This window comes from Dendrobates tinctorius, unplaced genomic scaffold (assembly GCF_039654945.1).
Source record: "Dendrobates tinctorius isolate UK_male_01 unplaced genomic scaffold, ASM3965494v1 ptg000103l, whole genome shotgun sequence".
NCBI classification, from domain to species: Eukaryota; Metazoa; Chordata; class Amphibia; order Anura; family Dendrobatidae; genus Dendrobates; species Dendrobates tinctorius.
Window position 1 is genome coordinate 18,481,367 of NW_027361771.1, and position 24,912 is coordinate 18,506,278.

At 46.4% G+C, this 24,912-nt stretch overlaps 1 protein-coding gene across 2 annotated transcripts in view; it reads left to right on the forward strand.

Annotated features, from left to right (window-relative positions):
• The first annotated feature begins 21,551 nt into the window (after positions 1-21,551).
• Positions 21,552-24,912, forward strand: part of TMEM100 (transmembrane protein 100) — a 136,618-nt gene continuing 133,257 nt past the window's right edge. For both annotated transcript variants that reach the window (XM_073588109.1, XM_073588108.1), the window contains exon 1: positions 21,552-21,660. The gene's annotated coding sequence lies outside the window, so the exon portion shown is untranslated. The remainder of the gene's footprint in view (positions 21,661-24,912) is intronic.

Below are 24,912 nucleotides of genomic sequence, written 5' to 3' on the forward strand. Positions count from 1 at the left end.
TGGCGAACTCAGTCGACAAGTTCAAGATAGGCCTGGATGTCTTCCTGGAGTGTAACAATATTTTATCTTACAGTTATTAGGTGCTTTAGAAGCACGTAGATCTGGGGATTTATTCTGACGGAATATGGGCTGAACTGGATGGACAAAGGTCTTTTTTCGGCCTTGCTTACTATGTTACTATGTTACTATGTTGGCTCAGTCCAAGGTGAATTGATGAGCCAGGAGTTCGAAGTGCAACGTGCACTGGTTAATAAATCCCTGGGTGGGATCTCCGCCAAAGTGCGGAGGAGCCCACAGATGAATTCTGGAACTTGGTGCATAACTGGCTGCCTGGTGGGTCACTGTGGTGATAACTGCCACCTAAAAGGCTGTGGAAGCGGCCGGTACAGGCAGTGTATCGAGACAAGTATTCACAGACAGTAGATAGGTGTCATGTCCGCCACGTCCGCCATGTCTGTTATGCCGCAAGTTGCCTGGAGCAGTGTGCACGCGCGCCTTTCCTCATGACTGCACACTGTTGCTGGGTAACCATCCATCTCTGTCTGATTCTGCTATCCGCTGTACTCCTGGAACCCCTGATCATGTGACCTTTCCTATGTTCCAGCCCTGCTCTGGTTCTGCAATCCCCTGTATTCCTGGAAATCCCTGATCATGTGACCTTTCCTATGTTCCAGCCCTGCTCTGGTTCTGCAATCCGCTGTATTCCTGGATCTTCTGATCATGTGACCTGCTCTATGGTTCTACCCAGGCTGTTCTAGCGATTCTCTCTATGATCCTGGAGGATCTGAACCCAAAGTCCCTCCCTGGTCTTGACCCGGAAGTACTGGTGCTATGGTGCTATATCAGACCGCCCCTCCCTATGGTCAGGGCCTGAGTATTGTGTTGCTTCCCTGCATGGCTGCTTGGTCTGCTGGATCGCTCCCTCTATTCTGTGCCCCTGCACTCTGCCCTGTCGTTCGTCTCTGCCCCCGCTCTGTGCTTGTACACCGTCTCTTGTCCCGTGCCTTGTCTTATGTTTGTCCGTTGTGCCATGTTTTGTCCTTGTCCTGCTTGGACTTGTTGTCCTTCCGTTGTTCTCTGCCTTGCCTGTTTCTGTCTATGTTCCCCTCCGTGCTCCGCCCCCTGCGTTGCCTTGCCTTGTTTCTTGCTTGGCCTTGTCTTGTTGCTTCGTGTGCCCTTTGGATGCGCCTGGCCTTCCTAGCCTCCTGTTTGTACCTCAGCCGTGCCCGCCCTAGCCATGCCCGCCTGCTTGTGCCTCAGCCGTGCTCGTTGGTCAGTGACAGCTGTGTTGCCTGCTATGCCTCAGCCAGGTTCGCTGGAGTCTTGCCCGTCTGTCAGTGCTGCAGTCCATCCAGCTAGCCAGTACCCCAACCGTGCTCTCTGTGCTTCCTTGCACCTCACGCTGTTTCTGCACTGTGCTCTACGTGCTCTCTAAAAAACGTGCAGGTCCTCGCCTGCTACTTGGCATACCTCCCCGTGCTTCTGTAAAAGTATTCGCAGGCTTTGCCATGTACTCGCTCATGCCCTCTTGCACGCACATGCCCTAACCCTGGTCTTGAACCCTGACCCTGGTGTGCCCTTTGCATGCGCAGGACTCTGCCTTGAACCTGTTCTTGGCGTGTCCCTCTACACGCGCAGGCCTCCGTCCTTGTACCTGTCCCTGGCATGTCCCTCTACACGCGCAGGCCCCCGTCCTTGTATCTGTCCCTGACGTGCCCACAACACGCACAGGCTTCCATTCTTGAACCTGACCCTGGCGTGTCTCCTAGCACGTATCCTGCCTCATATCCTGGTTTGTCTGCCGGATTCCCGAAGTCTGCCGACCGCTGCCAGAGGTCCGGAACCAGATGACTACATCCTGATGCCTGGATCCTGTCAGTCCTTGCCAGTCTTCCGGAGTCCGATGCCTTCGCACCTGCCTTGGACCCTGGCGTGTCTTCTTGCACGCACTCTGCCTTGGACTCAGGCATGTTTCCTAGCACGCACCTTGTCTTGGACTCTAGCGTGTCCCAGCACGCACCCTTCCTAGGAATTCTGGTGTGACCCCTAACACGTACCCTGCCCTGGACTCCGGTATGTTTTCTGCATGTGTTATGTCTGGAACATTTGGCGTACCCTTGCACGCACCTTGCCGTGTTTCACCGTTTTTGCCCTGCACCTGATTCTCTGTTTTTGCCTTGTATCTGATTAAAGTGTGTAACCACTGTAGCGTTCCACCATGTGAGTGGACGGGGATTACCCACTTTGCAGATCTTGGAGGTAAACACTGGCACATTCAGGGTTAAAACGAGTCCTTTCGGTTTATTTGCTCCATAAACCTCACAGTAACAAAACACGGTTTCCAGCCTTCACAGCAGTCAAAAGCAACATAAACAGTCCTTAGCTGGGCTGTGTTCCCTCAGGTCCTGTGCACACAGGCCAGGGCAATATCCATAGCAGAGCTCTATCTGCAGCCGCAGACACAGGAAGGCTTCTCCTTCCTTAGAACACAGACCACTGTGTAGTGTCTCACCTGGACACATGGAAGTCTCTCCACACTCTGACAGACTCCCTCACACTCACTCACATGTGCTAAACACCTCAATTACATAGACGTGTAACCACATCCATAGGTGAGGTATGGATCACATGAGCTAGTCACAAGGTCAGGACCTCACCACAGGTCCTGAACATACACATATCTTCAGGCAAAATGGAGTACAGTCCGCACCCTCACCCAAAGGAGAGGCAATATGGGTAGCCAGACCCTCCCATCTCTCATAGCTACCCTCAACCTGGACCAAGTGCACTAAATGACATCTTTAGTGCTCATGTACACTATAGACAAAATACTCCGGGTTGCATCGCAGGGAGCATCCATCCATGTGAAATATACCTCCCATTAACCACGCAACCACCCGTCACACCACACCACGTTTGCTGAAGAGACCCTGTGAGCTCGCTTATGTTTCATATCCTGTTCGTCCTGTTGCCAGGCACTCAATGGTGAGCCGGCCGTCTGGTCCAGCTGCCGTGGTGGCTCATCCCCTTGGTCTTGCCCCTGACACTCCCTGTACAGGGGATGGGTTCTCACTAGGTCAGCTCGCCCTAGGTGGGTGGGTGCCACGGCCCAGAGGATCCACTTTAAGAAGACAAACGACTCAGCATAAGCTGATGCTCGTCACAATAGGAAAGAATCATTTCCTGCTGATCCTTCTGGTGTGAGACCTCCTGGTATAGGTCCGAGATGGAAGACGCCAGGGAGCCAGAGGATTCCATGGCCTGTGCAAACTGTAATGGGTTGGGTTGTGGAACCACTGTGCCTAAGTCCAATTAAGACCTAGAGGGGCATGACTAGGAGCCTCACCCAATCCGACCACGGACACACAGCAGCTAATGACTCCACAGTCCATGGAGAGACAAGGGAGGTGATCCAGGTGCTACTCCAGGACTGACCTTGGGTAGATGGAGGCTGACCCCTAGGAGTGGATAGCCTGAATGACCTGGGGAAATGTCCAACAGATGCAGACATGGGGAGATGTCAGGAATCGCAGGTGCAGACAGGACAGTCTAATGGACAGATGAGCACTGATGAGTGCAACTAACTGGGTTGACTGCCATTGAGGTGAGCAATGGCAGGTACGGCTGGCTCTGTTGCCATTGAGATGAGCACTGGCGGGTGCAGCAGGCTCTGCTGCCATTGAGGTGAGCACTGGCGGATGCAGCTGGCTCTGCTGCTGTTAAGGTGAGCACTGGCGGGTGCAGATGGCTCTGATACAAGTACAGGGACCTAAGAATTGACAAGCATGTTAGAAACAAACTCACAACATTGCACAGGCACCACCATGTTGAAGAAGACAGTTTAAATAGAAAGCGCACGCGCTCGAAGTACAGTGCTTGGAGACCTGCTAGTAGTGCATGCACTCCGGGCAGCAGCAGACTTGGAAGGGGCAGGGGGACAGGCGGTGAGTATGCTGATGTCTCTGCAGGGAGAGAGCGACTGCAGGCAGAGATGCGGGCGCTACAAAGGCAATCTTTTCTGTGTGCAGAATTCTTATCTGAAGTTCTACTTGCTCGGTGTCCACCCGAATGGCTTCGGAAAGCGGCCTGCCATCAACAGATGACACCAACAACAGATTCTGAAGCTGTTGAAACGGGACCTGATAAAGATCTACCACATCTTGCTGTATGAAATTCCCTGACACACTGGAATCCAGGTACGCCGTCTCAACAGACTGGGAGCCTCCACAAGTCATGAATATAGTCAGAATTAACTGTGGAGAGGAATTGCTTTTGCCTATGTTAGCCTCTCTTACCGGCCCTAGGCTTGAGAGTTTTCTGGCTTCTTGGGACAAGAACAAATGAGTTATCTGGTGTCTTCACAATAGAAGCACAAGCCTTTGGTTTGTTGAAGCTCCTGCTGTAGCTCTGCCAACTCCTCGCTGTCAACCTGCATAGGCTATAGAGAGGCTATGGCAATGAAAAGCTGAGGAATGAGTGGCTTTTGAAAGGACAGAGCGGCTTTCTTTCAAGTGTTGTCTCTCATGAGAACCGGATGTCTATTTTGATGGCCAGGGAAACTTGATCGTCTAGAGTAGTGGAAATGTCTCGACATGCTAGCTCATCCTTAATCCTTCTAGACAGTCCCTCCCAGAAGTCAGCTATCAGAGCCTTGTTGTTCTCGCTGAGTTCAGAAGCCAGGGTGCAGAACTAGATGGCATATTAGCCTACTGACTGACTGGCCTGGTGTAGTCATAGGAGGGATGAGGCAGCACAGGTTACTCTGCCTGGCTTATCAAATATCTTGCAGAACACCTCCAGGAAAGCCTGCAGATCCAAAATAATAGCATAGCCTCTTTCCCACAAGATGTTGAGCCATGCCAGGGCCTATTCTCCAAGAGAAGACATCAGGAAGGCTACTTTTGACCAATCAGAGGAGAACTAGTGACCCAGTAGTTCAAAGTGCAGTGAGCACTGCTTGATGAACTCTCAGCATTGCTTTGTATCCCTTTTGAAAAGTGATGATGTAGACAGACTGGGTCCAGAATCCGGGGCATGACTTGCAGACTGAATAGTCCCTGTCGAGGTTGCCACAGCTTGAACCGGAGCGGTTGCGGCAGCTGATGCCAGAGCGTCCAGGCAGGTGTTAACAGTCCATAGATAAGATAGGATCTTGTCTTGTCAGACAGAGCAGGCAGGATCATGAACAGGCAGGGCGAACAGGATTAGGTTCAGGGAGCACAGGGACAGGGACCTTACAACTTGGTAGCAGGAAACACACTGAATACTAAAACTGCAACGGCATTTAGTATTGGCAGAAAAGTACCGCTCACTAGAATGAAAAATGAGGTCTGAATGTGAAGCTAGCCTTTTTTGGGGAAAATGCTATAGAAGATTTAATTCCACATTGAAAGTGCATTATGATGATGGATGCTTTTTAATAATCATTGGAAATGCTAAAGTGATTAATAACACATGTAACACTTAAAGGGAACCTGTCAGATGCCCAAACCACAGGTAGTATGAATTACATGAATCAGAGCTTGGCTTCATGTTAGCATTCAGGAATATTTTTCTAAATTTCTCTGAAATATAGTCTGAAAAACCAGTCAGTGACTGTGGTGAGAAATGAGACTAGTCTGGCTCTGTCCCTGGCAGGCTTCTCCCCCCCAATGTTCTTGTTGATTGATAGATCTATTCCTTAAGTGTGCATTGCAACACCTGCGGCGATGTTGGAAGATGCCGGACTAGTCTTGTCTCCGGCTATGATCCCCAGCTGACTTTTTCAACTATATTTTCACTTTAATGTCGGGTCCTGATCAAGCAGGGTGGCAATGTCTGGCAAAAAGAGCAGCAGCACACAGTTCTGCACCCTGCCCTGGCCCTCAGGCTTATGTGTGGAGCTCAGCTGTACAGGGGCCTCAGCTCTCTCCCTGTAATTGCGGTGGGCTCTGGCAGTGTCCTGGCATTGGGTCAGCCGTGTTTTGTTATGGTCCGGCTGCACACACCGCGGAGCACGCTGCACACTCACCTTGCTTCTCACTGCTGGCGGGAAAATCTCTGATGCTGCGCGCGCTTTTACTTTTGACTTCCGGGTCAGGGTACCTGTCTGGTTCTTTTTGATTTCCCCCCGGACAATATAGGACGCAGCCTCGACAGTTCTTGACCCGGTTTAGTACAGGTACCCGCAGTCCGGTCTTCCCCCTTACACTTCAATACAAAAAATTAAACTCATATATTATGTAGAGTCATTACAAACAGAGTGATCTATTTCAAGTGTTTATTTCTGTTAATGTTGATGATTATGACTTACAGCCAATGAAAACCCAAAAGTCATTATCTCAGTAAATTAGAAAACTTTATTATAACACCAGCTTGAAAAATTATTTTAAAATCCGAAATGTTGGCCTACTGAAATGTATGTTCAGTAAATGCACTAAATACTTGGTCAGGGCTTCTTTTGCATCAATTGCTGCATCAGAAAACATGGCTCACCATAATCAGTGATGGTTTGGGAACTTCACACTAGACCTCAAGCAGCATAGATTCTGTGCCTCTCCACTCTTCCTCCAGAATCTGGGACCTTGATTTCCAAATTAAATGAAAAATTTGCTTTCATCTGAAAACAACACCTTGGACCACTGAGCAATTGTCCAGTTCTTTTTCTCCTTGGCCAATGTAAGAGGCTTCTGGCATTGTCTATTGGTCATGAGTGGCTTGACACAAGGCAACACTTGTAGCCCATGTCCTGAATATGTCTTTGCGTGATGGCTCTTGAAGCAATGACTCCAGCAGCAGTCCACTCCTTGTGAATCTCCCCAAAATTTTTGAATGGCCTTTTCTTAACAATCATTTCAAGGCTGCGGTTGTCCCGGTTGTTTGTGCCCCTTTTTTTACCACAGTTTTTCCTTCCTCTCAACTTTCCATTAATATGCTTGGCTACAGCACTCTGTGAACAGCTAGCTTCTTTAGCAATGACCTTTTGTGGCTTACTTTCCTTATACAGTGTGTCAATGACTGCCTTCTGAATGTCTGTCATGTCAGCAGTCTTCCCCATGATTGTGGAGCCTACTATAACAGACTAAGAAACCTTTTTAAACGCTTAGGAAGCCTTTTCAGTTTTTTTTTTTTTTTAATTATTCTAATTTACTGAGATAATGACTTTTGGGTTTTAATTGGCTGTAAGCCATAATCATCAACATTAGCAGAAATAAACACGTGAAATAGATCACTCTGTTTGTAATGACTCTATATAATATATGAGTTACACTTTTTGTATTGAAGAACCGAAATAAATGAACTTTTTGATGATATTCTAATTTTTTGAGAAGCACCTGCATATAAAAGTAATGTCCAGCCCGAAGGAAGGGTGGTCACACCCTTACATGCACTGAGTGCAGAAACCTGAAACTTAACCAAAAAATTAACTGTAGTATAAGTTGGTATGCATGCAAAATATAGAAGCATGTTCACACTGGCCGTTGAGCAGACAGAACCTAAGATAGAACCAAAATGAACATATACCCTACTGTAGGTAAATAAGTAAAAACAATTGTTCATATAAATAAAACAGTACTGGGTAAACACTTTCTTTGATAAAAAAAACAACTGTAAAAGTCAACCCAACAGCAAAAGAGGTGTACTCAAATCGGTTCTGATTCATGCTGGTTTGGGCAACTTGAATCAACTGACAGGTTCCCTTTAAAGAAGGACTCCCATAAAATTTTTATCCTATTTATATATTGCAGTCATCATATTATACAGCACTGTATACTTTCAATTGCTCATTTTGCCTTTTTACCCAGTAGGACCGGTTTTAGACAAATTGGGGCCCTAGACAAAATTCAAAGTGGGGCCCCCCATGTCAATATAAAACACGTACATGTTACACCGTTATCGGTGTCAACAGTGTTTTCAATCAGTGTGCCGTCTATGTGCCATCCATGTTGTTCCGGTATGGATAATGAAAATGAAATTACAAAGCTTCTCATATACTTTCCATGTTAAACATGGACAGCACACGTACAGCACACGGACCGCATGTTTGCACGGCCCCATAGACTTGTATTGACCCATGTCATCTGCGCTGCTGGGAAAACATGGACATGAGTGCAGCACCGTAAGTCAAATAGGGGACACGTGGCATCTCTGAAAAACATGATAGGTCGTGTGAAGGGGGCTGTACAGTCACATAATAGAAAACATTAGCAGAATAGTCATCTTTTTCTACATCTTACCTCACAAACCGCAGAATAAAAAGCGATAAAAAAAGTCCTACATGTCACGCAAACTACTCTTCTAAATCCCCTCTGGCTCCGAGGCCGATGATTCGGGGTCAATGATGGTTATTATTCACTTTGCAGCTATAATATAAGGTGATGCCACAAGACCCCTGCAGCCCACTGCTAAGACTGGTAGAGACCCCCTGAGCCACAAGACCACTGCAGCCCAGTGTTAAGACTGGCAGAGACCCCCAGAGCCACAAGACCACTGCAGCCCAGTGCTAAGACTGGTAGAGACCCCCAGAGCCACAAGACCCCTGCAGCCCAGTGCTAAGACTGGCAGAGACCTTTAGAGCCAAAAGACCACTGCAGCCCAGTGCTAAGACTGGCAGAGATCACCAGAGCCACAAGATCCCTGCAGCCCAGTGCTAAGACTGGCAGAGACCCCCAGAGCCACAAGACCACTGCAGTCCAGTGCTAAGACTGGCAGAGACCCCGGAGCCACAAGACCCCTGCAGCCCAGTGCTAAGACTGGCAGAGACCCCCAGAACATCAAGACCACTGCAGCCCAGTGCTAAGACTGGCAGAGACCCCCAGAACATCAAGACCACTGCAGCCCAGTGCTAAGGCTGGCAGAGACCCCCAGAGCCACAAGAATACTTAAGCCTAGTGCTGAGAATGGCAGAGACCCGCAGAGCCACAAGACCCCTGGACCCGCAGGGGGCTTATCATTTCATGCTAATTATTTTTACATTATCAGAAAACCCATTAAGAGACTGTTCACACACACCATTTTTGCTGTGGATTGATCTACAGTGTTGGCAGGAAATATTCAGTGTTTTTTAAGCCTTTTCACTTGCATTTTTATGTCCTATTAGTTTGAATAGGGAAAATAACGCTGCAGAAACTCTGAAAGATGACAGCAACAGATTTATAAAAAAAAGTCTTCTGGCCGCTCTCCGTGTCTGGCCGCTGTCTGTGTCTGGCTGCTGCACTGGGAAAGTGCGAAATAGTATAGTAGACTGCACTATTCCACACAATAGGATATTAAGCCCTGTCCACACTGCGCTTCTGCAGTGCGTCCGGGGGCTCTGCCTGAATCCCTCTAAAATAGGATTCACGTAAATCCCCAACGGAGCCACAGACGGCACTGACACAATCAGAGGTCAAATGAATTTGTTTTTTTTTTCTGAAATTGACTATTTTATTCTCTTAGGCAGAGTGCACACGATCAGGAATTGGCAGCGCTTTGGACGCAGCACATGTCCGCTGCCGGCTATTGAACGCATGTGACTCCACATGTGATCACTGAACCGTGCAGATTCACTGCATCTAGTACATTGTGCGGGTGAGATTCATCGCGTCTCCGCAAATAAATAGATATCTTGCGATCTGGAAAGACGCGTCTCATGTCCGTCTCCGCAGGTGAGCCGCGGCGTCTGTGCACACAGTGGGCATGGGATTTCTTGAGATCCCATCCAGTATGCTGTAACATCTGAGCGCTGCACAAGTATGCAGCTTCCAACCTGCAGCGTTTACTGATCATGTGCACCTACCCTCAGAGTCTGTTTGTGCTTTTTTGTCTAAAAATGTCCACTTTTCTGTGGCTGTTGGAACAGACACATCAAATATGAAATATATGAAATGTGAATAGCATAATGACTTTTGTAATCTAGAAAAAACATATGAGATACTTAGCACAAAATTTGGCCAAAAGATGTGAGCCCATTCACCAACGTCAAGGTGATCTCATTGAACGGGTCCACAGGCTGGGATGAAGGGGTGCCGCTGAGGGTGTTCGGTACTGCGGGTGTATGGTGCTGTGGGGGCTCTGCCAACATTTTGTGAAAGGCCAGAGCCCCCTCAGTTGCATGGTTTCCTATGGTGCGGACTCCAGGAAAATGGCTGCCTGGGGCGGTGCATGCACAGATGGAGATTTCAGCACCAAGATCTCGGAAGATGAGATTTCAGCACTGAGATCTCATTTCCCAAGATCTTGGTGCAGAGTTCTCCATCTGCGCATGTGCTGCCCCCGGCAGCCATCTTCCTAGGAGTCCACCGCATAGGAAACCATGCAACTGGCACGGTGGCTCAGTGATTAGTACAGCAGCCTTGCAGCGCTGGGGTCCTAGGTTCAAATCCCACCAGACAACATCTGCAAGGAGTTTGTATGTTCTCATCGTGTCTGCATTGGTTTCCTCCAACATCCAAAGATATATTAATAGGGAATTTAGATTGTGAGCCCTATTGGGGACAGTGCCACTAATATTTGTAAAGCAATGTGGAATTAATGGCGCTATATAAATGAGTAAAAATAAATAAATACAATAAAATGAGAGGTTTCTGGCCTTTCATAAAATGTCGGCAGAGCCCCCGCAGCAATGAACACCCGCAGTGGCATGCAGCACCAGACACCCGCGACAGCACGCCACACATCCAAAGACCCCTTATCCCAGCCTGCAGCAACACTCCACTCTTGCCCTTTCAGGCAACGACCCTGGGACCCCACTTCACCACAGCCATCACGCCCCGGTAAGCAATGACACATGGATTATATGAAGCTCCACCATTTTATTAAAACATTTTTTTCCTATTTTTCTCCTTAAAATTTGGGGTGCGTCTTATAATCCGGAGCATTTTATAATCCGCAAAATGCGATAAACTACTGATTCCTTTTAAGGCGACACTACAATTACAGTATATGCAGCAGATATAAACAGATGAATATATATACATGAACACACATAAAATATACTTTATAAATATAGAAACATGCACTATGTACTGTATATACACAATACAGACACATACAGTGTGCACAAGCACATATATAAAGCATATACACAGAAACATTCAGTTTATATACAGTATATACAGTATACTCATATACATATACAGTTTATATATATATGAGTCATCACTGCAAAAGTCCCTGGTGGGAGGAGCAACTGGGTCAGGAGTTGAAGAGGGGATGACTCATGCAGAAAAAAGAGACTTCCTGTTTCTACACAGAGCAGAGAAAAGAGAAGAATTGACTAGGTAGAAATGCTAAATGACCATTTATAAGTGTACAGTGCTACAGTTTTGTGAAAGTGTTAGCCCCGTCCTGATTTCCTATTCTTTCGCATGTTTGTCACACTTAAATTTTTCACATCACCAAATTTAAATATTAGACAGATAACACAAGTAGGTTTTTAAATGAAGGATCTTTATTATTATTAAGGGAAAAAGAAATCCAAACCTACAGAGCCCTGTGTGAAATAGTGATTACTAGAGTTGAGCGAAACGGGTCGAAAAAATTCAAAAGTCCCCGACTTTTGGCAAAGTCGGGTTTCATGAAACGAAACCCGACCCTAGGATGAGGTCGGCCACGAGGTCGGCGACTTACGCGCCAAAGTCGCGTTTCAAAAGTTTGTTTTGCGCTCTTTTTCAGCCAATCAGGATCCACGGACACTGTGGGCAACGTGATGACATAGGCACGGGTCACCACCATCTTTCAGAAGGGCATGCAAGTGATTGGCTTGCTTTGGTGGGAGTCACAGGGGGTATAAAAGGGCGTGCACGCCGACCGCCATCTTACTTCTGCCGATCTTAGTATAGGGAGAGGTTGCTGCTGATTCTGTAGGGAGAGCGTTAGGCAGGGAAGAAGACAAAAAAACTGCTTCTGCTGCTAGCGATTTGGCCTGCACAACACACCAGTCACTGTGTGTGCAGTGCAAGGGGAGGCTATATAGTGGTGTATCAGTGGTGTTGGTTGTTGGGCTGCCTTTTAAGGCTTCCTGACAGGCTGGCATTGCTGTTTACCCACTGCTCCGCAAACTGCTTTTTTAAAAGCAATCCCAATTTTTTTTTTTTTGTCCTGCTGAGAAGAAAAAAAAACTGCTTCTGCTGCTAGCAATTTGGCCTGCACAACACACCAGTCACTGTGTGTGCAGTGCAAGGGGAGGCTATATAGTGGTGTATCAGTGGTGTTGGTTGTTGGGCTGCCTTCTAAGGCTTCCTGACAGGCTGGCATTGCTGTTTACCCACTGCTCCGCAAACTGCTTTTTTAAAAGCAATCCAATCTCCCTTATCCTCTAGTCACTTTTGTCACAGCTGTGCCATCGAGCCTGTCACATAGCGCTCAGATATTCATTGGGCCTCACACAATCCAAAAGTGTCCAGTGTCCAAAAGTGTGTGCAGAGATTCAAAATCTCCCTTATCCTCTAGTCACTTTTGTCACAGCAGTGCCATCGAGCCTGTCACATAGCGCTCAGATATCAGTGGGCCTCACACAATCCAAAAGTGTCCAGTGTCCAAAAGTGTGTGCAGAGATTCAAAATCTCCCTTATCCTCTAGTCACTTTTGTCACAGCAGTGCCATCGAGCCTGTCACATAGCGCTCAGATATCAGTGGGCCTCACACAATCCAAAAGTGTCCAGTGTCCAAAAGTGTGTGCAGATATTCAAAATCTCCCTTATCCTCTAGTCACTTTTGTCACAGCAGTGCCATCGAGCCTGTCACATAGCGCTCAGATATCAGTGGGCCTCACACAATCCAAAAGTGTCCACTGTCCACAAGTATGTGCAGAAATTCAAAATCTCCCTTATCCTCTAGTCACTTTTGTCACAGCTGTGCAATCGAGCCTGTCACATAGCGCTCAGATATCACTGGGCCTCACACAATCCAAAAGTGTCCAGTGTCCAAAAGTGTGTGCAGATATTCAAAATCTCCCTTATCCTCTAGTCACTTTTGTCACAGCAGTGCCATCGAGCCTGTCACATAGCGCTCAGATATCAGTGGGCCTCACACAATCCAAAAGTGTCCAGTGTCCAAAAGTGTGTGCAGATATTCAAAATCTCCCTTATCCTCTAGTCACTTTTGTCACAGCAGTGCCATCGAGCCTGTCACATAGCGCTCAGATATCAGTGGGCCTCACACAATCCAAAAGTGTCCAGTGTCCAAAAGTGTGTGCAGATATTCAAAATCTCCCTTATCCTCTAGTCACTTTTGTCACAGCAGTGCCATCGAGCCTGTCACATAGCGCTCAGATATCAGTGGGCCTCACACAATCCAAAAGTGTCCAGTGTCCAAAATTGTGTGCAGATATTCAAAATCTCCCTTATCCTCTAGTCACTTTTGTCACAGCAGTGCCATCGAGCCTGTCACATAGCGCTCAGATATCAGTGGGCCTCACACAATCCAAAAGTGTCCAGTGTCCAAAAGTGTGTGCAGATATTCAAAATCTCCCTTATCCTCTAGTCACTTTTGTCACAGCAGTGCCATCGAGCCTGTCACATAGCGCTCAGATATCAGTGGGCCTCACACAATCCAAAAGTGTCCAGTGTCCAAAAGTGTGTGCAGATATTCAAAATCTCCCTTATCCTCTAGTCACTTTTGTCACAGCAGTGCCATCGAGCCTGTCACATAGCGCTCAGATATCAGTGGGCCTCACACAATCCAAAAGTGTCCAGTGTCCAAAAGTGTGTGCAGATATTCAAAATCTCCCTTATCCTCTAGTCACTTTTGTCACAGCAGTGCCATCGAGCCTGTCACATAGCGCTCAGATATCAGTGGGCCTCACACAATCCAAAAGTGTCCAGTGTCCAAAAGTGTGTGCAGATATTCAAAATCTCCCTTATCCTCTAGTCACTTTTGTCACAGCAGTGCCATCGAGCCTGTCACATAGCGATCAGATATCAGTGGACCTCACACAATCCAAAAGTGTCCAGTGTCCAAAAGTGTGTGCAGATATTCAAAATCTCCCTTATCCTCTAGTCACTTTTGTCACAGCAGTGCCATCGAGCCAGTGACATAGCGCTCAGATATCAGTGGGCCTCACACAATCCAAAAGTGTCCAGTGTCCAAAAGTGTGTGCAGATATTCAAAATCTCCCTTATCCTCTAGTCACTTTTGTCACAGCAGTGCCATCGAGCCTGTCACATAGCGCTCAGATATCACTGGGCCTCACACAATCCAAAAGTGTCCAGTGTCCAAAAGTGTGTGCAGATATTCAAAATCTCCCTTATCCTCTAGTCACTTTTGTCACAGCAGTGCCATCGAGCCTGTCACATAGCGCTCAGATATCAGTGGGCCTCACACAATCCAAAAGTGTCCAGTGTCCAAAAGTGTGTGCAGATATTCAAAATCTCCCTTATCCTCTAGTCACTTTTGTCACAGCAGTGCCATCGAGCCTGTCACATAGCGCTCAGATATCAGTGGGCCTCACCCAATCCAAAAGTGTCCAGTGTCCAAAAGTGTGTGCAGATATTCAAAATCTCCCTTATCCTCTAGTCACTTTTGTCACAGCAGTGCCATCGAGCCTGTCACATAGCGCTCAGATATCAGTGGGCCTCACACAATCCAAAAGTGTCCACTGTCCACAAGTGTGTGCAGAAATTCAAAATCTCCCCTGCCCTATAGACACCTTGTTTTACATTACTATATAGTTTGTTGGATTTTGTCTACATTTCTACCAAAAATGAGGAAGGCTGGTGGAAGAGGCCGTGGAATTGGGCGGGGGTTGGCAGCTGGTAATGATGGTGTTGGTGGTGGATCTGATGGTAGTGGCAAGAGCAAAATAGGACCGAATGCAGGAGGTGCTGACCCTGCGTCATCGTCTGGCTACATAAGGCCTCGAACGCTTAGTTTTCTAGGAGTTGGCAAACCGCTTTTAAAGCCAGAGCATCAGGAAAAAGTTTTGTCTTACATTGCTGACTCAGCCTCCAGCTCTATCGCCTCCTCTTCTTCAGTTGTAAAAAGTAAAAGCACTGAGTCGTCATTGGAGGCTCATGTTCATGAACCACACCTTTCCTTGTGTCCTTCACCCCAACCAAGATTGAAGGATGACGCAGGCCATACTACTGATTACTCCATGGAGCTGTTTTCACATACCATGCCTGGATTATCAAGTCAAATGGTGAATTACCCAGGCCAAGATGAATCTGACATGGAGTGCACTGATGCACAGCCGCTGATGGATGATTCTGCTGGTACATTCACTCAGAGCACTACATTGTCCTCGCAGTGTACAGAGCCAGATTCTGACCCTGATGAGACTCAGGTGCCCCTTCCCGCACACTATACCACCATACACGGTGACACAGAGGAAGGTGCACATGACATAGAAGAGGAGGTGATGGATGACCCAGTTGTTGACCCAGATTGGCATCCATTGGGGGAAGAGGGTGCTGCTTCCAATAGCTCAGATGAGGAGCATCCACAGCAGACATCGACATCGCAACAGCTGTTATCTGGCAGGCCCGGAGCACTCCAAAGACAGGTTCCAAACATCAAAAGAGTTGCTGGACAGCTTGTCCAGAGGGTCAAAAGATCACAGCGTGCTAGGCTGCAAAATGTCTGCCAAAGTAGGAAGAGTGCAGTGTGGCACTTTTTTGAACAAAATCCTCATGATCAGGCCAAGGTTATCTGTAAGAAGTGCGCAAAGACCTTTAGCCGAGGGAAAAATCTGAAAAATTTGAATACCAGTTGCATGCTTAGACATTTAACCAGCATGCACTTGCAAGTGTGGACACAACACCAAACCTCAAGTGCCACATGTGCAACTGATCACAACGAAGGTAGTCAGCAACGCTACATTGTTTCCCCCACTGTAAGCCCACCGGTTAGCACAGCAGCAAATGTTGAGGTGTCGGTGCAAGACCACAGCAGTCAGGGAATCCCACTGTTATATCAACGAAATACTGATTCTAGGCCATCAGAAAGAACACCAACTCCATCACCATCATCAACCCACTCTCAGTCCGCCCTGTCCACCGCTACTTCCACCATATGCAGCTCTCAAGTCCAGCTCACCCTCCCAGACACTATGAGTAGGTCAAGAAAGTACTCAGTCTCTCATCCGCGTACACTTGGATTGAACGCCCACATTGCCAAACTAATCTCGTTTGAGATGATGCCCTTTCGGTTGGTGGAAAGCACAGCTTTCCACGAACTCATGGCCTATGCAGTACCACGCTATGACCTACCCAGTCACCACTTCTTCTCTCGCAAAGCCATCCCAGCCCTCCACCATCATGTGAAAGACCGCATTGTCCATGCACTCAAGCAGTCAGTGAGCGGAAAGGTGCACCTCACAACTGATGCATGGTCCAGTCGGCATGGCCAGGGCCGTTACGAGTCCATCACTGCGCACTGGGTTAATGTGGTGGATGCAGGGTCCACAGGGGACAGCGGTGGTGGGACAGTGCTGCCTAGCCCACGGTATAGGAAACAGTTGGCTGTAGGCGTTCGACCCTCCTCCTCCTCCACCTCCTCCAGAAGCGAAAGCTCGTCCACAGAGCGCAGTCGTACGAGCACTCCATCTGCAGCTGCCACTGTTGCACACGATGTGTCCCCCTATCGAGCAGCTAGTGGAAAGCGTCAGCAGGCTGTGTTGCAGATGATGTGTTTGGGCGACAGACACACCGCCGAGGTGCTGGCCGAGTACTTGAAGCGACAAACTGAGTCATGGCTGGGCAGTGTACATCTTGAGGCAGGCAAGGTAGTTAGTGATAACGGGCGTAATTTTGTGGCAGCCATAGCCCTTTCAAAACTCAGCCACATACCTTGCTTGGCTCACACCTTGAACCTGGTGGTGCAGTGCTTCCTCAAAAATTATCCGGAGTTAACAGCCCTGCTCCAGAAGGTGCGAAGACTGTGCGCGCACATCCGCCGGTCACCTGTACACTCCGTTCGTATGCAGAAGCTGCAGCGATTGCTCCACCTTCCCAACCACCGCCTCATTATCTACATTGCAACAAGGTGGAACTCCACCCTGCACATGGTGGAGCGGCTGTGCGAGCAGAGGCAGGCCATAATGCATTTGTGGGAGGATACACGGCCAGGCACTTTGAGAGCAAACATGGAGTTGACAGGTGTGCAGTGGTCGAAGCTGAAAGACCTTTGTAAAGTCCTTCAGTGTTTTGAGGAATGCACACGGCTGGTAAGCGCAGACGACGCCATCCTGAGCATGAGCATCCCACTTATGCGTCTGCTCATGCAAACTTTGACGCACCTTAAGGAGCAGCGTCTGCAGCCAATGTTGATGAGGAGGAAGAGGAGGAGGGAATCCTTGATGACATTCAGCCATTGTCTGCTCAGGGACCTCTCCTGGACGAGGTGGAGGAAGAAGAGGAGGAGGAGGAGGATGATGGGGATGATTACTTAGGGGAGGAGGATGCATCTCGTGGGGCAAGTGAAAATGTTGGCGTGGCAAGGTCTGGTACAGGGTTTGTGCGTGACTGGAGGGATGTGGATTTGCCAGAAAGTGCTCCTCCACCCAGCACTCGCAGTGCATCATTGACACCGGGAACATTGACCCACATGTCAGATTATGCCTTGCGGATCCTAAAAAGGGACCCCCGCATTGCCAAAATGATGAACGATGACGACTACTGGTTGGCCAGCATCCTGGATCCACGCTATAAAGGCAAATTACAAAACATCATGCCACAGGAGAACCTTGACCTAATATTGGCTAATAAACAAGCAACTCTGGTAAATCGGTTGCTTGAGGCATTCCCAGCACACAGCAGCGGTGATGGTTCTCACACGAGCCGTACGGGCCGGGGGCAGCTTGGCAGAGGTGTTCGTGGTGCACACAGCAGAAGTGGCGTTGGAGACAGGGGTTTCATGACAATGTTGTGGACTGATTTTTCAAATACCGCTCACACAACTGGTAATACTGCATCGATGGAAAGTGACAGGAGACAGCAGTTGTCAACTATGGAAACAAACTACTTTTCCTCCCATATCGATGTTCTCCCACACAGGTCATTCCCCTTTGACTATTGGGCCGCTAAACTGGACACCTGGCCTGAATTGGCCCAATATGCCTTACAGGAGCTCGCTTGCCCAGCTGCAAGTGTGCTATCGGAAAGAGTCTTCAGTGCAGCTGGATCAATCCTGACAGAAAAAAGGACCCGTCTGTCAACCCAAAATGTGGATGATCTAACCTTCATTAAAATGAACCACGCATGGGTTTCCAAGGATTTTGTCCCACCTTCCCCTAATGACACATAGGGTGACAGAAAAATGGCTTGCTTTGGTCCACCTCTTCCTGGTACTTCACCTATTTCGCCTTTTGCATCAGCTGAATGTCCAACATCAACATATGCCACTTTCTAAAACTCCCTAACTGTGCTGCCTCCCCCCCCATGGCCGGGGTCACCACCTACCGCATGACACCGTGCGAGTGCCGTTGCCCTGGACAGGTGGGTAGGCCGACTCTTGGGCGCGGGCACTGGCACAGGGTCCCTCATAGTGCAATCAAGTGTCTCTGACGGTGGTGGTGGTGCACACCCGCCGTCAGACACACCGCTGTACTATGAGGGGCCCAGTGCCAGTACCGACGCCCATGAGTGGGCCCCCCTTGCTTGGGCAGGGCCCCAGCATTTGCAATCTTTACCTCTCCCTGCTCCTCCGCTGTGTAATCTGGGCCGTCAAATCCATACTGTGCCTGACACCATCTGAGCCTGCCTCATGCTGTATAGACATATATTTTGAATGTGTACGCTATCCATACATGTTATCCGGGGATACGGTACCCTTTCTAACCTTTGTGCAATGACGTGCAATCCATACTGGGCCTAACACCGTCTGAGCCTGCCTCATGCTGTATAGACATATATTTTGAATGTGTACGCTATCCATACATGTTATCCAGGGATACGGTACCCTTTCTAACCTTTGTGCAATGACGTGCAATCCATACTGGGCCTAACACCGTCTGAGCCTGCCTCATGCTGTATAGACATATATTTTGAATGTGTACGCTATCCATACATGTTATCCAGGGATACGGTACCCTTTCTAACCTTTGTGCAATCACGTGCAATCCATACTGGGCGTGAGAACGGCTGGCGAGCTGTTAAGCAAGCTACAGCACCTGTCCAGACAAGTACAGGGATTCCCTAGCGAGGAGACTTATTTGATTGTTTTCAATGTTGGGACAGCAATTTTTGGGGAGCACTATACTCTGGAGAATGATAGATGGGGCCCACCATACACTGGAACATTCCAAAGGTGGACATCAGACACTGGAGCAGCATTTACAGGGCCCATTATACACTAGAGCATTAGAAATGGGGCCCATTATGTTTGGAGCATTATTTGGGCCCATAAGACAGTGGAGCTTCATCCATGGGGACCAACATATACTGTAGCATTATGTGGAGCTCATCATATACTGTTTCAAACATTATATGGGACCAATGATTCTGTATGGAGAAATAGATGGGCCTCGTCATGAGATGTAAAAAGTGAGGTATTTTTCATTGTACTATACCGCTATTTCTCTGCCGTATCGGAGCATGATGAGTTGTGGTATGTGTTAAAGGGGCGCTCTTTCGCCCAGGGCACATGAAAACCTGGAGCCAGCCCTCCCCCCCCACAGTTTGTAGCCAAATAACCCCCATTTTTCAGTGAGTAACTTGTATTATGAAGTTAATTAAGGTTGACAAGCTTAAGAAAGAAGAATTGATGCTTTTGGCATTCAAATGGGCACTGTTGGTGTGTTTCCTGTCCTCCTCTCACTGCCGACTTTTATTCCCCATTGACTTACATTGGGTTTCGTGTTTCGGGACGACCCCGACTTTTCCCTATAATCGGACGATCTTGCTCGACCCGACTTTTGGAATAGTCGGGTTTCACGAAACGAAACGCGACCCTAAAAAACCAAAAGTCGCTCAACTCTAGTGATTACCCCCCCCTTAAAACATAAATTAACCGTGTTTAACACATCTTTGGAAAGCTGAGTTCAACTTGAGCCACAGGCTCCGGTGACTCCATGGGAAAAAAAAATTCTGTTCTTCATCTGTTTTGCAGGCCCTGGTTCCACAGGCAGATTGTACTGACAAATTGTACACCTCAGTGTATTTCTATATATTTGTATTCTAGATGGAGAATAAAAAATAATTTTTACATACTATAAAATTACTAAAAAAATGAAAAACATTTGATAACGAAAAAAATAAGGTAATTTTTAATACTTTTTTTTTAAATAATAAATATCACAAATCAGAAAATAACAGAAAAAATTGGTGTCCTTGTAATAGGAACGACCCGCACAACACTGATCAGATTATTTACCGGGAGCAGTAAATGACGTAAATAAATGTTGTGATTGATATTTTTTTCTCTTTTAAAAATGCAGCTATATTCAGAGAAGATTGTTGTTGTGCACGTTGGTGCATAAATCAAAAAACACAGTATTTCTGCAATGTGTGAACACGGCCTTAACAGACATAAAAAAGTCAGATGTCATATAATGAAGCTATATAAAGAAGAAAAAGTTCTGGATGCTATGACTATAAATGAATGAACAAAAAATAAATCTTCAGGTCCCAACTAGAGATGAGCGGGACACATCGATGACGATGGAGCAAGTTCAGAAAAGAGCGACCAGAATGGTGACTGGTCTGCAAACCCTGTCTTATGAGGAAAGGTTGCAGGATTTGGGAATGTTTAGTTTGCAAAAGAGAAGACTGAGAGGAGACTTAATAGCTGTCTACAAATATCTCAAGGGTTGTCACATTGTAGAAGGATCAACTTTATTCTCATTTGCACAAGGAAAGACAGAAGCAATGGGATGAAACTGAATGGGAGGAGACACAGATTAGATATTAGAAAAAACTTTTTGACAGTTAGAGTGATCAATGAGTGGAACAGGCTGCCACGAGAAGTGGTGAGTTCTCCTTCAATGGAAGTCTTCAAACAGAGGCTGGATAGACATCTGTCTGGGATGATTTAGTGAATCCTGCTTTGAGCAGGGGGTTGGACCAGATGGCCCAGGAGGTCCCTTCCAACTCTACCATTCTATGATTCTATGATTCTATGACGTTGCACCAGCTCTGGGTGATCAAAAACCATTCAGGGAATGCCAGAAGGTAAGGGTTTGTGGCCTCCTGTCCAGCCACCAGGTAGCACTAATCTAGACGGTAGACCCTAGTCCTGTGAACCGATCTGCTCATCTCTAGTCCTAACGGGATACAGCCCCAGGTGTCTTCTGAATGTCCCTCACTGCCACCATCCCTCTGCCATCTGCTCCTGCCAGGGGAGAAAGAAATGGGAAATTTGTGTGGACTGGGTTGTGGTTAAAATTGTCTTGGCGCGCTATGAACGCTATGTAATTTGTCCCTTCTTCTGTTCTTCAAACGTTGGGAGGTATGGTGTTGTATACTTTGTACTGATGATTACGATGATGGAATAAAGGAAGCAAAGCACAGATCAGATGGTTCTCATTAACATTTCTTCACCAGACATGTTTACATTGTGTTGTAGGTGGAACTGTTCAACTTTTTTCTGCATGGGTAAGACTAGAGAGAACTGTCCCATATTTTACCACTCTCCCTAAGAGCTCCTTCCCAGCCAAACAGCAATTTGAAGCCATTCCCTTCGAGTGTGCGATTTGCATTCAGTCCCTGACTCTCTTCTGTACATGTGTCTGCCTCAGTTCAGTTGCAGCCTGCCTGTGGAAAGGTAAGGTCCGGCTCCTACTGCTGCTAGATCTGTTCATTTGCGCAGAACATTAGTCATTCTTTGGTTATTGTTTTTGTTATAAAGCTGATTTATTTTTATTTGCAAAAAAATCATAATATTCATGCATGCTTTAGGGTTATGGACTAACTTTAGGCTAATTGTGTAAAGTGCGTGTACAATCAATCCTCAGAGTTAATAATAATAATAGAGTTAATAATTCGCCATGCTTTGGGCTATTATTTGTTGTTGCCTGAACATTTTCATATAATTGCATTGTATTATTAGCAATGAATACTTACCTATGGATCGTACAATACTTCCAACTTTAGGAAACAAAGGACAGCTGCAAACACCATATTCAGACCTTCTGAGCCCTTCTTTTATGAAGTGAGCAAATAAAATGTTGCACTTCTCCGTTGAGCATCTTTACGGAGTCTCTAGAAACCCACTACGTTAGCTCCCGAAACTGATCCACGTAGCGAGATGTTGTAGAGCGGAATGTGTCATCCGGAGCAAGTCTGCAGTGTAATATCGGAATGTGTTATGTATGGTTTCATATTGGTCTACCGGCATATTTACTACATTATCTGGCTTGAGAGATAGCATTGTGCACAAAAGCCAACTGCAAACTCAGGTCTGCTACATCTGCATAAGCTTTTAGTGGCTACAGTTATGTGCAACCACATATAGTTTAGGAGCGGATATTCCAAACACTGGATACAGCTCTTAAAAAATTCTTCGTTTTTATGCCCTTATTATAAACTTTGCTGGAATGTCTTCAATTGACTTGATAAGTTTGGATGCCATATTTTGCAAATCTACGATTGGACACGTTACGACTAGAGATGAGCGAATTTGTTTGGATTTTGTCCTCGAATCTGATTTTGACATATTCGGGCCGTATTCGAACAATATTCATGCCGAATATGTGTCTTATGATCGGTTCCGAACATATTCGGTAATTTCTACTCCCATTGACGCTAATGACGTTCGGCCGTGTTTGACAAATGTTAAAAAAAACAATATTTGATTCCGATCATATTCAGAACCGAGTCTGAACTATTTTGCTCACCTCTAGACTGTAAAATGTATTAATTGAGATTAGTTCCTACAGAGGACTTTACTGCTACTCTACCTTGTTGTCATTGTATGGCAGAGGCATTTTCTTGCTATGTCATCTGAGGTCTATAGTGTACATCTGTTTGCTATGTCTGAGCTGTACTGTCAGATGGTAACTACTATTCTTAAGAACAGATTTGACTTTTAAACTATAAATTTACAATGTGCTGTAAATGTACATGCATTTTGCTTTGTCTGGCTTTTCATCTATCTATATATCTATCTATCTATCTATCTATCTATCCTGTCATCTATAGATATTTTCTTATTTTCTTTTGTCTTTTTTATTTAAAAAAGATAGCTAGATGACAGATTTATAGATAGATAGAACGAATGAGATAGATAGCTAGATAGATAGATAATACATAGATAGATACAGTGGGGAAAAAAAGTATTTAGTCAGTCAGCAATAGTGCAAGTTCCACCACTTAAAAAGATGAGAGGCGTCTGTAATTTACATCATAGGTAGACCTCAACTATGGGAGACAAACTGAGAAAAAAAAATCCAGAAAATCACATTGTCTGTTTTTTTTTCATTTTATTTGCATATTATGGTGGAAAATAAGTATTTGGTCAGAAACAAAATTTCATCTCAATACTTTGTGATATATCCTTTGTTGGCAATGACAGAGGTCAAACGTTTTCTGTAAGTCTTCACAAGGTTGCCACACACTGTTGTTGGTATGTTGGCCCATTCCTCCATGCAGATCTCCTCTAGAGCAGTGATGTTTTTGGCTTTTCGCTTGGCAACACGGACTTTCAACTCCCTCCAAAGGTTTTCTATAGGGTTGAGATCTGGAGACTGGCTAGGCCACTCCAGGACCTTGAAATGCTTCTTACGAAGCCACTCCTTCGTTGCCCTGGCGGTGTGCTTTGGATCATTGTCATGTTGAAAGACCCAGCCACGTTTCATCTTCAATGCCCTTGCTGATGGAAGGAGGTTTGCACTCAAAATCTCACGATACATGGCCCCATTCATTCTTTCATGTACCCGGATCAGTCGTCCTGGCCCCTTTGCAGAGAAACAGCCCCAAAGCATGATGTTTCCACCACCATGCTTTACAGTAGGTATGGTGTTTGATGGATGCAACTCAGTATTCTTTTTCCTCCAAACACGACAAGTTGTGTTTCTACCAAACAGTTCCAGTTTGGTTTCATCAGACCATAGGACATTCTCCCAAAACTCCTCTGGATCATCCAAATGCTCTCTAGCAAACTTCAGACGGGCCCGGACATGTACAGGCTTAAGCAGTGGGACACATCTGGCACTGCAGGATCTGAGTCCATGGTGGCGTAGTGTGTTACTTATGGTAGGCCTTGTTACATTGGTCCCAGCTCTCTGCAGTTCATTCACTAGGTCCCCCCGCGTGGTTCTGGGATTTTTGCTCACCGTTCTTGTGATCATTCTGACCCCACGGGGTGGGATTTTGCGTGGAGCACCAGATCGAGGGAGATTATCAGTGGTCTTGTATGTCTTCCATTTTCTAATTATTGCTCCCACAGTTGATTTCTTCACTCCAAGCTGGTTGGCTATTGCAGATTCAGTCTTCCCAGCCTGGTGCAGGGCTACAATTTTGTTTCTGGTGTCCTTTGACAGCTCTTTGGTCTTCACCATAGTGGAGTTTGGAGTCAGACTGTTTGAGGGTGTGCACAGGTGTCTTTTTATACTGATAACAAGTTTAAACAGGTGCCATTACTACAGGTAATGAGTGGAGGAAAGAGGAGACTCTTAAAGAAGAAGTTACAGGTCTGTGAGAGCCAGAAATCTTGATTGCTTGTTTCTGACCAAATACTTATTTTCCACCATAATATGCAAATAAAATGAAAAAAAAACAGACAATGTGATTTTCTGGATTTTTTTTTCTCAGTTTGTCTCCCAAAGTTGAGGTCTACCTATGATGTAAATTACAGACGCCTCTCATCTTTTTAAGTGGTGGAACTTGCACTATTGCTGACTGACTAAATACTTTTTTTCCCCACTGTATATACAGTAGAGAGCTAGATAGATAGTAGATACATAGATAGATATGTGATAGATGATAGATAGATAATAGATAGATAGATTGATAGATAGATAGATAGATAGATAGATTGATAGATAGATACATAATGTGGATAGATAGATAGATAGAT